The following is a 16556-nucleotide window of genomic DNA, read 5'->3' as shown; positions in this document are numbered from 1 at the left end:
TATACTCATAGTAAATTTCTCATTTGGAAACTCTGTGCCAGACTGTGTGCAGATGGGGCAGCAGTCGTGACTGGCAGGCACTCTAAGTTACATTCACACATGGTTTTATTCACTGTGAACATTTTGTGTGGGGGGTGGGAGTTGTTTCCCTGCTTAAATGAAATTCTTACATAATCAGTACAAATTATAAATTATATTTAAAGTAGTACCGTGAATTCACAAACATTTCAGGCTTTGTGGAAGGGTTGAAGTTTGAGCATGGACATCTGATAGTTGATGCTGCAGTAATTTAGTTGTAGAGGTCGGTGTTTCTCAGAGTATATCCTTAAGCCATTTCTGCCAGAAATGCGAACTTCTGAATAATATATTGAGGAACAGAACCTGTAGATCTGCATTTCAAATAAGTGGCTCTCCAGGTGATAAATGTACAGCAGTTTTTTTTTCCTGAGATTTTGCAAAGATTAAGTTAGCTAAACTGAAAATGTCTTTAAATCCAAATAATTCCAATTTATATTGAAAATCAGAGAACGAAGTAGACTTATTTTGCGGGGGTGGGCATGTTTTACTCATGTATGAATGAGATTTGAGACTTCCAACCACTCTGAATAGTGTACAATAAAATCAATTTTTAAAGTTTGAGGGCACATTTGAGAATAATTATAAAATACTCGTGCTATTTTCTGAATTCTCTAATTCATCAGAGTTGATTTGGAGTAGCCTTTTAAGCATTACTTTCAAATATTTTCTTAATGCCCATAAGAAAACTTACATTTGGGAAATATATTAAGTCATTTGTAAATTTATAAAGCAGTAAATTTGAAGGTAATTACCAAGTTTGGAGGAAAAGAAATGGAGGGAGAGACCCAGCATGAACTCATATTGAGAATTTTAATAAATTTTCAGTAAGTATAATATTTATTTTGGAGTAAAAGTAAAGATAATACCAGTTTTCCACAAAAAGACAATGATGACTTTATTGGGGTCTTCTACCCGTATACTTCCATGAAGCAGCATTTTTGGCTTTTGGAGTAATGAAATTTGCAGCCCCCAGAAGTGAATTTGTGTCTGGTGGTCCTATGAATTGCCGTCATACTGTTATCTTTAAAGAGGAAAACATCGGTACATGAGAGAAACAATGACTTTGGTTATCTTAAAATTTAAGTGACTTTAAAATTATTTCATATAGATGAACATACTACTATGCACTGATATTGTGATCCATTGATTGTACACCATGTATGGAATGTTTGTATGTTAAGAATGTTCGTGTTTGTATGTTGTTTTGGCTTGCCAATTAAAAAAATAAAAATAAAATTAAAAACATAAAACATTCCAATGAAAGTGAAAAAAAAAATGATTCCACATAAAATTTGTGTAGATTTCATGATGTAATAAATGAATGAAATGGGATGTAAATAAAATGTTTTTATCTCTACATCGTGAAGGATATTATTTGTATTTATGTTATATCCGTGATTCTGTACACAATCGGCCATTTGTTTCCGTTGAATGATTTGTTTGGGTTGGGAAATATTGGTCTATTATTTAATCACATCGTTTTGCTGCTCTTTAGGGTGTCCATGTCCCTCTTCCTGTGTCTCCCTCCCTGATGGTGGCAGGACTATTCCCTGAGGAGGTGTGGGCGAGGGGGACAGGACTGTGGTCCCAGAGCACCCTACAGTGAAGCCACACTTTATTTCCAGCCAGGAGCAGAAGTACATGGCGAGGTGGTATTTTTGTTTTTCAACTCAAAAAAGTGGTCTTCGAATTGGAAGAGCAACACTGTAAAAGATGTTTTCTTTATCTTCCTTATCATCACCTGAAATCTCCCTTCCAGCACAGTCTTCTGTGAGCTCCTAAGACCCAGGCACTCACTTTATTTCCCTTGCTAGGACTTTCCAGAGCTGTTCTTGGGTTCACCCGTTGACTGTCCCGGCAGCTGGTTTCACTCTGAATTTAATGCGAGAGGCTAGCAGCCAGGGAAGGGTTTCCCCCTGTGGCACCCCTTTGGAAGGGACTCACTGCTTGTCCATGTTAAATGACTAAATGCTCCAAGAAATGGCCCAGGGCACATTCCTGAGTCAGCCTTCTCCTTCCTCCTCTTTTCGTTAGACTTCAGTGTAACCAGCAATGCACTAGGAATGTATTTTAAATCACGCGTATATGAAACTTTTGGAGTCACTGGGATTTTCTGTTCCTAGCCTTTGGTTGGACTCAACCATTTAGTAAATCCTGCTGGTCAAACTTGTTTAGTCATCCTGGATTTCAGGCCACCCAAAGACCCACTGCTCCTGATTCTCCACATTTAAATTTGCCGGTTAGTTTTTAGAACTGTGATATTAGCAGATGGGAATTTGAAATTCTTTGCTACAATGATGAGAGTACAAGTGTTTTGCATTTCTGTTTTCAGTGAGAGTTGAGGCACGTATTTTAATTTTCTAAAATCTGGTGTATTTACCTAGACTTTACATTTTCACATGAAAAAAACCCACTTTTTATACTTTTATTAAACAGATAGGAAGAAAGTCTGTGATCGTATGCTTCTTAAGCTGGATTTCCTTCAGACATATAAAATATTCCCCAAACTCCAAAAATACTAAAGCTCCTTTTAAGAAGATTGGGAACCAATCCAAGAGTTCTAAAGTTACATTTTCTGAAGAATTTGTGTTGCATACTTAAAGGATAGAGAGATTCTTGTATGGGACTTTTATCCTTATGCCCATCTCTGCAGTTAGCTTAAAATATTCTGTTAGAACCTTTGATAGTTCTGATTTCCAGATAAACAAGACATATTATAAATTTAAACAGAGGACCTGCTGTTCAGTGCCTTGTACTTTGTGAATTTTTATTAAATGAATTAAGTTCAGAAACACCAAAGGGCATTTGATTGTAGACCTGCCTTAAATTAATGATTAAAAAAAGGGAGAAAACATTTACTTCTTAATTTAGTAAGATTTTAGTTTGAAAGACGGACTTAGAGTAAATGTTTTGATGCCTTAGATTTTAATTTTTTAGTCCTTTTTTTTTTTTTATGAGAGTGAGAGAGAGGGGAAGGGAATGCCATGATTATACTTTTAAAACTCTGTTGAATAATAGTTTACCGCCTTTGGGACTTGCAAATATACAGTTAGGCATAGATGCCTGCCTCTGTGTTACTTAGCCTCTAGAAAGCTCAGCAGGCTCACAGACAAACACAGTAACTGAAAAGTCTGTGAATAACTTGCTTTTCCCTGCCTTGTCCTGATGGAAAAGCTGGGGCCGGGTGGAGCTGCTTTTTACTTCAGGGGGGATGTGTGCCAGGGTGGTACATTCAGGATTGATCAGGACTGCAAGGCTCACAACATTTGGAAACTGTTGTCCTTCCATCCCTGAAATTCTGTGATGCTTTGAGTCCTTTTGGTCACATGAAGCCCTTCTTAAAGACAGACTACCTTGCCTTTCTTTTTTTGTTGCTTTTTGGGAGTGAATTGAATTGCTGACCTGTTTGCAGACAGCCAAGGGCAGCACTTGTGCTCTTTAACCTGCAAAGTTCTGTACAAGTGCCAGGGTTGCTGGGTGGACCACCACCAGGTTTGTGTTGAGAGTTTTCCCTGCTCAAAGCAACAAGCCTTCATTCCTGGCTGCGCCCCTTCACCTCTTTCACATAGAAGCCAATAAACTGTTCTTATAATAAAACAGTGTCTAACTAGAGCTTTTTATTAACCAGGATTTCCACCTACCTCCAACTCTCCTCCCCCTTTATTTTTGGCATTAGAAAGAGACAAATGGGCAAAAAACCAGGTGTGTCAATACTTGAAGGTTGATTGAGCTCTGACTGTGTACCGAACACTGTGTGGGTATATTCATGACCCCATTAATCCTCACAACAGGGAAGTTAGTGCTGTGTTAGTTTTACGTGTAGGGAAACTGAGGCTCAGAGCAATTGAGTCATTGCCTAACTGCCTAAAACTTGATTGAGAGAGTTGGGTGGGGGGGTTTAATTATTCTCTCAATCGGTGGCCCCCCACCAATGACTCTTCCCAATCAGTGTTCTATACCAACTCTAACTGAATACATAGTTCTTTTCTTCTAACATCTTATATTTATATAAGCTGTGAATTGATTAAAGCCAAGAGCATTTTGTGTTAACTGTTCTTTAACAGTTATTTGCTTAGAAACAATCTCTTCAACATCCCTGACTCCAACCTTTCTGTTCTATTTTTGGTTGATGTTGTTATTTTCTCTAATTAGTAAAGCTTTGAGTTCTAAAGGATTTTTTGACATATCTTTCTGATAATTTTGTCTTGTCAGCTGCCAAGGCAATTGGACCAAAAGAAAAAAAAAAAGGTTTAGCTGTGTGCAGGAGTGGCAGAATGAGATTTAGGGAGTATGCTCAGAAAATCAAATTCTCTCCTAGCAGTTTTTACTACAAATAAGCAAGAGGAGAGAAATTTAGAAAGCAGGTTTGCTGAGAGCTGTCTCCTTTGCAGACAGGGGATATAGTTAAGGGAATTTTTTTGAGGGGTGGGGGTAGGGTTTGATAAAAATTTGGCCTCAGCTCACACAAGCAACCAGCCCACATGTTCTCCTTTCCTCCACCTGTGTGCCTCAGCCAGCCTAATCCTGAATTACGAAAATTCTCTTTAGAATTTACCTTAGATTCCCAGGGGCCTGCAAGAGGCAAGTACAAATGCCATTTGCCTGTAATTTCTAGGCTGTTTCAGGGCCTCAAATTGGTACACCATCTACCCAAAGTTATTTCCATACACTGTTCAATACAAGCCCTTTCCATTAACTGAGCTGTCAATTCTGTATATGTTTTGTGCTGTATATTAGGGCCTATTTGTATGGAAACTCTCTAGACTAAGCTCTTTGTGAGAACAGATTGTTAATAACAAAAGACCCAGAAGAGAATAAGTTTTTTATGTAAATCAAGTGGTAGCCTGGATGAGAATGAACTTTTGGAAGAGAAGCATTGCTTCTTATGGGAAGTTGGGTTATAGAGGGGATGGTGCTGTTGGGGAACCATAGGCCATGCAACTTCACAAGAGAGGAAGTAGGTTCTGCAAGCCCTTGAAAGGAGAACTGACTGAGACTGTTCTTTTAATTAGCTTGAAAAGGCTGGCCTCCCTGTAGTTGAAAAAGAAGAGCATCTGCTGCTACTCAGAGAAACCAGCCAAAGAGAAATTGTTATGAGCCTCACTCTTGAATGCTGGTGCCGCTGCTAAAATTTGATGAGCACTTTCTAAGGGCTGCTGTGCCAGGTGCTTCAGCTCATAATCCTCACCTTAACACACTAAGGGTGACAGTGGTCGTTATTCCCACTTTATAGTAAAGAGGAAACTGAGGCTTAGCAGGTTTCACTGCCTAAAACCAGGCCACACATCTAGTAAGTGTAACACAGCAACTCCAATCCTAGTTTTATTTATTCCAGATTTCCTCTGCACATTTTTAAAGGTATGTGTGGGTAGGGAGGTGTTGGCAGATGTCATTGTTTCCTAAGGGATGCTAGAAAATGTCTATTATTCAGTTTTAACTTTCCCTAGTGAACACTTTCAATGGAAAAGGGTGCGTTTGTCACCATGCCTCCAGCCCTTTCCTGGGTAAGTTTGCAGCTGGGTGAAGCTTAGTATGCATGCTCCAGCAGGAGAGGGCAGTCCATAGATATTCTTCCAGGCTGTCTTTAATGATTCATCTACATTTCAGGGATATTAGTCTCTTCTCTCCAGCTAGAATATGAAGTCTCTTGAGGGCAGCTACTATCTCTTATCTTGGTTGATGTTTGAGTCTTCTATTACCACAACTGGATGGAAATGCCCCAGAGGATTATTCATCTCTCTCTTTTTTTTAGGTCTGTATATTCTCTGAGCAGCCTGCCTGCAGAAGCATCTTGCTCCAGATGCAGGCACTGTTTGGTGCCTTCTTCAGTGAGGCTCAGTGGTAGAATGGAAAGAGCCTGGGCTTTGTCTGCAGACACCTGGATTTAAATTTCGGTGTTCCTAGTCGCTTCTGTAAGAGTACCCAACGAATCTTTTAACTGTTCTTTAGGCTTAGTATCTCTATTTATAATAGTGGATATAGAAACTTTGTAAGGTGTGCTGCTGCTTAGTAGTGAGATATGTAAGGTAGCTGGTTCACAGTTGCATTTTGGGAATGAAGAGATGATTCGTCTGTCCATCCCTAAAGCATGAGCACAGGGCCTTGCTTGGAAGGCATACCTAATAGACAAGTCTTGACGATAATGTTTTGGTTTCTGGAACCCTAACCCTAAAGAGAGAGAAACTCCTAAGTTTCCTAAAACGTGATGCCTAAATCAAGAGTGTACTGTGTCACCTACTGTGCATAGGTGTGGAGCCCAGAGCCAACTTCTACTTCATTTCCTAAAACCTGGCATTTTGTACGTCAGTCTTGGTAATGGTGACCTCATGAATATATTCACCCATCTGTTAAAAAAAAAAACAAAGGATAAAGAGGGCTAGATTGGCATCTTCTTTAATAGAATACCTTTCTATAATGCATTTCTATAATGCACATGAGGTTCTTTTATTTATTTTAAACATTTAATTAAAAAAATAACTCAGCAAGATAGATATTACTGTTTCCTTTTTCTGGGTAAGCAAACTCAGGCTGAGAATTAAGGGATTTCCCAATTTGTACAGTCCTAGCAAAGTCTGGATCCAAACCCAGTTCTTCTGACCTTGGTTTTTGTTTATCTTTCTACAGCCACCAAATATATGTGGCAACTGAAGTTGGAAAAGTATATACCAGATACTAGCTGAGCCAGGGTCCTTCTATGTCCATAATGTCCACATTAATTCTGATGTGGATATATTAATATATAAATATATACTAGATGCCAGCCTATTTCCAAGTAGTCTGGTCTGAGAGATTACATAGGTCTTTAAGAATATTTTTATTGAATGTTTGTTTTAACCTCAGTAATATATAGAATCTTTTAGTGGCATTGTTTAGTTTGAAGAAAACCCATTTCAGAAGCTTACATTGTGTTCTCTCATGCTTGAATTCAGCTTTTATATCAGATATATTTGAAAGTTGCTTAAAATTAGCACAAAAGAGAGCTAATAGAGAAAATAGCTGATATAATTCACCAAGTGAATAACAGGAGCTGAAGGTCTAACATTTATTATAGGTAGAAACTAATGATCTGAAGTGGTCCTTGGCCTCCACAGATCAAGTTCAGACATTATTGCTTTTGAGCTTGTATGTATGTGTTCCACCTCAGTTGTTAAACAAATGCCACCAAGAAGAGAGGGTTTCTCAGAAAAGGATAATGTTTTCCATGTTTCCTACTGGCTTTTAGGTAGGTTGGTACATTTTCAGTAAAACTTCAGTACTTCGTAAGGAAAACAAGCAATTCCTGAATAAGCCAGTATTATGAATTGAGGTATTTAAGGTATTTAAGTATTTGCAAAAGACCCAAGGTCTTTTTACTGAATGCAACCTCTGTTTCCTCATTTCTAAGCATGGTATGGGGCCTGTATTGCAGATGTCTGTATAACATATGATGTGCTAAATACATAGCCTTAGGAATTTTGTGGTTTAAAGAAAGAGTTGAGAGGGAACTATGGATTGTCTGTAAGAGCGAACACCTTTCCTGCCATAGCAAATCCACCCTTTTTTCCCTGGCACAAGCTCTAACACATTCCTTTTCTAGTTTTTGGTTTGTTTGTTTTTTTCAGCCACATTCAATAACTTATTGGTTTTATTTGCCTATATTGTGGCCTATGTCCCAACCTTCACTCTCTAGAGAATTTTAAATGCTTTCGTTTATGCTCTCTACAGGTAGACATTAAATAGTGACCACTCCAGTAAAAAGACATCGTCCATAACTTTTCTTATTTTCAGGGTATGTGTTTACAATTTAAATAGAGCTAAGATGTTTTGCTTTTATCTAATGACTTTGGGAATCTGCCTCTTAAAAATTTTTTTTTAATTATCTAGATTGTCTAAGTCCAGGGTTCCAGATTTACTGGTTGCTATAATTAGATAGCTGTGTTTGGGTTCTGTAGACATCACCGTATTTGGGAAACACAAATGGACCAATTTTGCATTAAAGATTTGTCTTGGTTAACAATGCATGTTTAAGAAACCTTGTGTGCCCAGAGTTGTACAAATAAAGAATTTGAGAGGGAGCTCAGGGCTCTGGAATGCCATGAAGTGGAGTCAGGAGCAGGGAGTTGGCAATGAGCAGGCCTAGGGAGTGATGGCGGGTACTGTGTGTGTTGTCACCTGGCAGCCCCTGCTGACTATTTTAAGATGAGATGTTTTGGTGCAATTACTTCTTTAGGAAATCTGGCTGAACATTCGAGTTGCTTTATTCCCCCTACCCCTCGTCCTCATAAGGAATCACACGGGAATGGTTTGACTTCCATAAACAAAAGCAATCACTGACAATTAGTGCTGGAATTCCACATTTGGGGAATTTGCCAGTGGTCCTGTGGAAGATTGAATTGAATGAGCTGCCATATTCTAATGAAAAAGATTGTTAGTGGTATCAATTAGCTTATCTTCTAGAATTTTCTCTTGAAAGTTCTAGAGCTTAACCCGTCGAGTATCGAATGCCAGGTATGAGCTAAAAATCTTTTACTTTTCATTTAAAAAAGAAATGTGTTATAACCACATTATAAACAGTTTGGAAAATAGAAATAAGAGAACAAAGTTATCTAAAGTTTCACCCCACTCCGGTCACTATTAGAATTTGGGTATATTTCTTTTCAAACTTGTGCATGTGTTTTGTTTGTTTTACATAATTATAATCACAGATGTCACACAAACCTATATCCTGCTTTATTCACCTTACCTTATAAGTTTTTTCCCATGTTGTTTGTCCTATAGAACCATTATTTTCGTAACTGTTCAATCTACCCAGTAGATATGTGGTAATATAATTAGTGTCCCATTATTGAACACTTCATGCAGGAGACCCGGGTTTGATTCCTGGACCATGCACCCCCCCCCCCCAAAAAAAATGCCTAAAATAAGACTGTGATAATGATCTCTGTACATCTAGTTTCATTGTCATTTAGGTTCCTTTTCTTGGGCTATATTATATTCCCTTAAAGAACAAAGGATATGAGTATATGGCTTTTGATGCATATTGCCAAGAAAGGTGTGTAGTATCTTTGGTTGTGCAGTTTCACTCATGGTTGTGTAGAAAAATGCCCAATGCCTTTGTGTTTTCTCCCACATCGACTATAAGTGTTTTTAGATTTGTAAATAAATTTCAGAACTGGAAAAATCATTAGTCATTAGTTTGATCTTTTTTATTTTTTAAACTAATCACAGTAAACAAACATGTTCTTATAGGTTTGTTTATATTTTTCCATTTTCTCTTCTGGGAATTAATTTTTCACATCTTTAAGATTTTTTTCTTTGTAATTAGTGTGAGTACACTGTGAAGTAAAAATCTACCCTTTTCTTATGTTTACTGTAAACCTGGCATTTTATTACACAGACAATGTAATATATGATTACATATATATGATTACCTGTTGTCTAAAGCTAAAAAATTGCATTTATAAGGCTTAAAACTCTTTTGCAGATTGTTTTTGCCTTATTAGCAGTTTTGGGTGCAGAAATCAACTTTGTGTATTTATTTAGAGGCTCCATTTAAGTACAAAAGGTAAAAGTAATGATTACAGAATTTTGATGGTTAAACATTCCACCTTCTACAAAGGGTACTCATTATCTAGATACGACTTCTCTCTGGGCATGGGCCCGGGTTGAGAGTGTGATGACTTTGGTGGGAGATTGGACGAGGAATTTCTGAGTTCTGTGATTATAATCGGATCTTGTGGGAACGAGATCCTCATCTCCATGACTTTTAATAGGGGTTAAAAACAAAACTAAAAACCTTAGGTTTTGCTGGGTCAGTATCAGTCTTAAAGTTTGGAGAGGTGAGGAACAGGGTATTAATGGGAAGTAACCATAAGCTTGGAAATGGGAAATCTTTTCAGGCGTCAGTTGGAATGACAAATATAGTACACATGGAGTTTGGGACTTACAGAGTACATAGGGAAATGAGACTGGAAAAATAACTGTGACCTGATCTTGCAGGTCCTTGAATACCATGCTGAAGAATTTGGGCTTGACTTTTTGAGACCAATGTTTCCCAAAATGTGACATTTTGAAGTGATTTTAAAAGGTTCATGGTCATACATTTTAAAAATGATAGTATTTATTCATTCTTTGTTCTCTCTTGCATGCGGAATTTTTTCGTCCTCTTTCTTTACTCCCAGAAGACTTAGGTCAGATTGCTGGCGTGAGAGTTATCCCATCATGTTTAAATGGATAATGTTTGTCACTCCAAAATCTTAATATAGCCTCTAAGAGAGTGCCTGTCTCTGATTCACGTTGGTCTCCCTGGGGGAAGGATTGGGTTGGGTGCATAGTAGGTGCTAAAGAAACACTGTTTGAATTATATTATCTGACCTGTGTTTTAGATATTCTTTTCCAGGAATTTCACTGTCTTTTTCCTTTTTGCCCTACACTGCCCAGGAAACTCCTCTGGGCTTATAACTTTTAGCCCTGTCAGTTTATGTTTTCCCTGTTGAAATTTGACGGGGAACTCTTCAGAACATGGCAGTACATAGAATATTGTGTGGCTCTGAGGCTTATTATAGGCTATTATAATGTTCCAGGAATGAAGTGAGGGAATAGAATGGTGAATGTGAGGATGGAAAAGATGGGTTGGCTGGGATGCATGAGTCATGAAGATGGAAGAATTGACAGGACAGGTATTGTATCAGGTGTGGGGGTGGAAATGGGTTGATAAGGGAAAGAGGAAAAAGTAGTGTATTCAGAAACGTGCATGAGAAACAGGTGTCTGGCGGACTGATCCATCAGTATTGACTAGGTACATGCTCTGGGCTAGGCAGTGTGTTAGGCATTAGGATAAAGAGATGAAACAAGACCCTGCTGGTGAGGTGCTTAGTGTCTAATGGACTTCATGTATGAAGATATAGCAGGCCTGATTGGAGGGGCAGAGGCAGGGGAGGCAGTTAACTGAGAGATGAGTAGTGGACCAGCAGGTTCTGGTAGCTCATCAGGACCTTGCTTTATTCCAGTAAGTAATGGGGAATTACTGAAAAGTTCTCAAGGTGGAAGTGACACCATCTGTGCATTGACTGTGGAGGGCTGATCATGGTTTAGAATTCAGTATCAGGAGAAGCAGGCAGGGTGGCTTAGTTGAGAGGGTACCAGACAGGTGGATAAAGGGAGACTTTTTCCCTGGCATTGCTGTAACAGTAATAAGGGGGTTAGATTAGATTTCTGGTTTATGGAGCCTTTTTTGTAGTCACAGAATGAATGAAGTCAATCACAGCACAGCTGCTCTTTTTGAAGTGAATGGTGGAGAATGTGTGGGCTGGTGCCTGCACTGTGGCCAGAGGACACTTTGTGGAACTTCCTTCAAATAGTTGGAAAACTACAGAAATGCATGGATCCTCCTGGTTCTAATATTTTAAAATGAAATCCTCAAGAAAGTTAGTAAATGGAAAGAAATGAGGACCCAGATCATGACCCTCTAGCTCTTGACCTCCTAGAGAGGTGCTCTTCTAGAAGGAGGAGCCTCATGGCCCTGTGAAACCAGTCCAAAGTGATACTCCAAAATCTGTACCAGAAAGGGTTCATGGGGAGGAAGAAGGAGTTAACTGTCTTAAATTGAGTGAAAAGGTTAGCGAGGTCCCATCCATTGCACACCATTGAATGTGACCCTGTATGAGCACTGGAAACCTTTCTGAAGGCCATTTCAGATAATTGGTTAGAACGGAAACTGCATTGGACTGACTCCAGGAGGAAATGGGAGGACAGTGGGGGATGGCCTTTCTGATGTGTTTTCCTATTGCTCCCCCTCCAGAAACATCAGTCTTTTTCACAGGAACCTTGTACTTGCTATATTCTGAGCCTCCAGCTGTATTAGAGGATTCCAGACCAAAGTTAGTATCAGGGTCAAGTTTATCCTAGCTTCTTCCCCTCGAAAGGAAGTGTCAGCAACTCAGTGTTTATCCTTTCTGGCTTTCTAAAGAGTCTTCTGCACCGTCTCCAATAATGTATAGTGCATTTGAAGAGAAGTAGGATAAGAAGCCATTAAACTGTAGAAACATGGGTTCACTTGTGGATCAGCAAAGTACAATGAAATAAGGCCAAACATTTATTCTGGGGCTTTATGAACTGTCTCAGTTCTTTTTAAGCCACTGTAAGTAGCTGTAGGTTTATCAAGTCAAGTCCCAGATTGGATTTCAAAGCTAGACCATAACTAGGGTTTTGTTGGAGTGGGGTGGTACCTTTCTTTTAAGCAGCCACAGCATAGTTAAGGTGGGTCTCAGTTATCTTGAATGTAAGACTCCAAAGTTAGGTTCAGAAGGCGAATGGAAGACAAGGGCAAAGTCCATTATTGAGTATCCACTGCTGCTCAGTGCTGAGGATGACACAGCCCTTGGCCTTTAGAAATTTACAATCTAATGAGGAGTGGGTGAGAAGCTTTGGAGAAAAAGCACCACAGTGCATAGTGGAAGCTGGAGCAGGCAGTGTAGGAGGTTTAACCAAAGGCTCATTCTCTTCCAGGAATCTTTGCTCGACCATGAATTCATGTTTATAATCAAACTCCCCAGATAGAGATCCCTGAACCATCCACACAGGGACCTTCTTTCCTCTCCCAACAAATAACCTCACATTTAGCTGGAAGCATGAGTGTAACTGTTACTTTTTAGTGATTATTCTGTATCATTAAAATAAGAATTATGAGATCAGGGATTAGGGAAGGACCACGTAGAACCATTAATTATCTGAATGCATTCCTAACTCAAGTTACTTCACATCTTGTTCTGGGAGGAATGTCTGTGTTGATGTTGTGGTGCTTTGACCAAGTATGGAGGATTTCAACAGCCTAAGGCAAGGAGTGGAGGCTTGACCCTTGCTGGTGCACTCAAGCTGTAACATCTGTATAGGTTCTTGCAACCCATGCAGGGATAACTGCCCACTTGCAGGGGTTCTGTTTGGTCACTAGATGGCACTGTGCATCTTTGGCTTTTACCCAAAGATGCTTCATCCCTTTGGAGGAAATTTGAGTGAGAAATTCCAACGATGGACCATCATCCTCAACTAGTTTTTAAATAAATATTTTGTCATAGCTTTTTATTAAAATAAACCCTCAAGTTCTATGTATGATGGTAATAGCGTGCACTATCCCTAAATAAACTGCAGAGACTAGATTATACTTTCAGAGCTTCCTTCTAGCATTCTTCTGGTCAGGCTCAGTTTGTGCAGCTTTCTGGATGGCTTCTTTCTGCCCTGACTCTGAGCTTTTCAGACCATAAGGACAAGATTACTGCTGAGTCACTGGGGATTCAGATCTCACTTCAGGAAAGAGAAATGAAGATTCTCCCTTTTTGGATAGGCTAAGCCTACTTAAAATTAGGCCTAAGAGTCACCCCCAGAGAACCTCTTTTGTTGCTCAGATGTGGCTTCTCTTTCTAAGCCATCTTGGCAGATGAACTCACTGCCCTTCCCTCTTATGTGGGACATGACTCCCAGAGATGTAAATCTCCCTGGCAACGGGGGACAGAAATCCCAGGGTGAGTGGGGACCCAGCATAAAGGATTGAGAAAGCCTTCTTGACCAAAAAGGGGAAGAGAGAAAGGCCACGAAATAAAGTTTCAATGGCTGAGAGATATAACCCTTTTTAGTTTATGGTGTATTGGAGTGGCTGGTGGGAAGTACCTGAAACTGTAGAGCTGTGTTCCAGAAGCCTTGATTCTTGAAGACGACTGTATGAAGATACAACATCTACAATGTGACATTTCACAATGTGATTGTGAAAATCTTGTGTCTGAGGTTCCTTTTATCCAGGGACAGATGAGTTAAAAAATATGGATAAAAAATAAATATATAAATAATAGGGGGGACAAAGAATAAAATAAATTGGGTAGATGGAAACACTAGTGGTTAATGAGAGGAAGGGGAACAGTGTATAGTATGTACGAGATTTTTCTTTTTTTTTTTTCTGGAGAGATGCAAATGTTCTAAAAAATTATCTTGGTAATGAAAACCCAACTATATGATGATATTGTGAGCCACTGACTGTATCCTGTGTACGGAATGTATGTGTGTGAAGATTTCTCAATCAAAATATTTTTTAAAAACTTTTCCTCTTTGAAGGAAACATTTGTGACCCCCTCACTATTTCCCCCTGGTTGAGCAAACAGCTCGAAACCAGCAAGAAACAACTAGAAACCACCTCTGGGTCAAGGTAAACTGAAAAGGCATTTGTTAGCAGGATCATGAGTAGTTCACAGGATTTATGGGAGGCTGGAAAACTGCACTCAGAAAGTGCTAAGTTGGCTAAGACCAGAGCCACAAGCGGGGCCTGGCATAGTCTGGGGATAGCATTGATGCCTTGCCACCACTGGCGAGGACTGGACACTGGGCACTGTCCTTGGATCAACTGCTGCTCTTACTGCAACTTTTAAAAAGAAGGTTTAAACTGCGCCCTGCTTCTTTGTGTCAGTGATTGCCAAGTGAGCACGTGCAACTGAATCTACTGCTGGGAAAAGTCTTTGTGTGTAGAGCCAGTACTCACCTTTGTACCATCGTTATCATAATAGTTGTTAAAATGTTGAAATAGTTCCATATCACCCTGGATCCATTTGTCCTCCATCTTCTCACCATCCAGCAACAAAGGGTTAACAGCTGGCACGGCACGGTCCTCAGTACTGCTGCTGGTGTCCACTCCAGTGGGGGACATTTGTGGCAAAGTGATTAAGTACTTTGACTATCATCCCTGACCCTGTGTAGATCAGATCAATTTGTAATTAAGGGTGGGGCTAACACTTAGATGTTCGGAGTTTCTATATGGACAGAGAAATATAAAATGTCCAAAAGGCTTCCCACATAGGACAGTGATTGCCCATCACAGAGTGTGAGTTGAGGCATCCTATTTGGCACATAGGTATTTCTTTTCATCTCTTCCTCAGCCTAAGGATGCTGTGTCGTATGTATTTATTTTAAAAATTAGGATGAATTAAAGTAACCTGTATAAAGGGAATTGGCCAATGAATTATGGACTAGTATCACAATGAAATACAGCCTTTGATGCATATGATGACTGTAGAAACCCAGAAAAATTTTCAAGAAATAATTGGTTTGAAAATTATTGAATTTGAAAATTGAATTTGAATTGAATTTGAAAACCTGTCCACACATTTTTTCAGCTGCTTAAATGCTATTTATGTATCTAGATAAAGGTTAGAAAGGACTGCAAAGGAATAAAAATAGTTTCTGTTAAGATAGCTTCATGGTTAAATTTAAAAGGATTTCTTCAATTATGTTTTAAAAGTTGAATAAATAAAACTTTAAGATATAAAGTTGAATAGTAAAGTTATTTAAAAGTGGAAAAAAAAACAGCAATACATCCGGATGATATCATAACAGCTCTTTTGGTCCTGGGAGGCAATCTGAAGTATTATAAACTAGAATAGGAGACCACCAGGGCATAGAGAACACAGCAGGTTGTGTGATCCTTGACTGAAAGAACAAATGTTTGCATAGCTCAGAAAACAATCCGAGGGAGCTAGTGAAGGTCACGAATAGTCTCAGGTGTATTTGGTAGTGACAGAGGCAAAATTCCTGCTGATTTGGGCAGCAGAGAACTAATTTAGAATGGTTTCCTTTTCGCCCCTAGCATTCCACTCTTTCAACTCCAAAGACGGTGAGTAAAGGCAAATGCCCTGGCAGGAAACCCGTGCCTGACTTTAGTGTGTTAAAAAAGGAAACTAAAGTGTCTCTCCTTATGCAAAGTCTTGATACCATATCTTGACATGCCTGTTATAGAATTCATGAACCAAGGAGTTGATTTCCTCTACATCATTGCTTCTCACACTTTAAAGTACATAGGGATCACCTGGGGATCTTGTTAAACTGCAGATTTGGATTCAAGAGGTCTAGGACAGAACTTGAGCTATTTTTAATAAGGCCCCAGGTGATGCCAATGCTGCTGGTCTGTGGACCATACTTTAAGGAGCAAGGTTCTACGTATCCTGAAGACTTGCTTTTTGAATTGTGTACCCTTCAAATGTGTCCTCTGAGACCTTGTTATATGTAAGACCTGTACGCGGAAAACTACCAAACATTGCTGAGAGAAATTAAAGAAGACCTGAATAAAGAAAGACATAAGCCATACTCATGAATCAGGTGACTTGTATTTGAAAATGTTAGTTTTCCCAACATTGATCTATGAATTTAGCATGATCCCTATCAAAATCAGCTAATTTTAAACTTTTTAATAGAAATTGACAGATGATTCTAAACTTTACATGAAAATGCAAAGACCTAGAGTAGCCAAAGTAATTTTGAAAAAGGATGAAGTCAGAAGATTTCATACTACCTGATTTCAAAGACATACTACAAAGCTGTAGTAATCAAGACAGTGTGTTCTTGGCATAAAGAAGATAATACAGATTAATGGGACAGAGTAGAGTACCAAGAAAGACCAACACATATATGGCTGATTGATTTTCAAAAGTATGAGGCTAAGTGAAAGAAGCCAGGCAAAAAAGATT

At 39.0% G+C, this 16556-nt stretch overlaps 1 protein-coding gene across 50 annotated transcripts in view; it reads left to right on the top strand.

The window, feature by feature from the left end:
• Nucleotides 1-16556, top strand: part of SORBS1 (sorbin and SH3 domain containing 1) — a 229872-nt gene that overhangs the window by 93853 nt on the left and 119463 nt on the right. The gene's annotated exons all lie outside the window — the stretch shown is intronic.

This window comes from Tamandua tetradactyla, chromosome 13, assembly GCF_023851605.1.
Source record: "Tamandua tetradactyla isolate mTamTet1 chromosome 13, mTamTet1.pri, whole genome shotgun sequence".
NCBI lineage: Eukaryota > Metazoa > Chordata > Mammalia > Pilosa > Myrmecophagidae > Tamandua > Tamandua tetradactyla.
The sequence above is the reverse complement of the archived record's forward strand: the minus strand, read 5'-3'. Positions and strand labels throughout refer to the sequence as shown.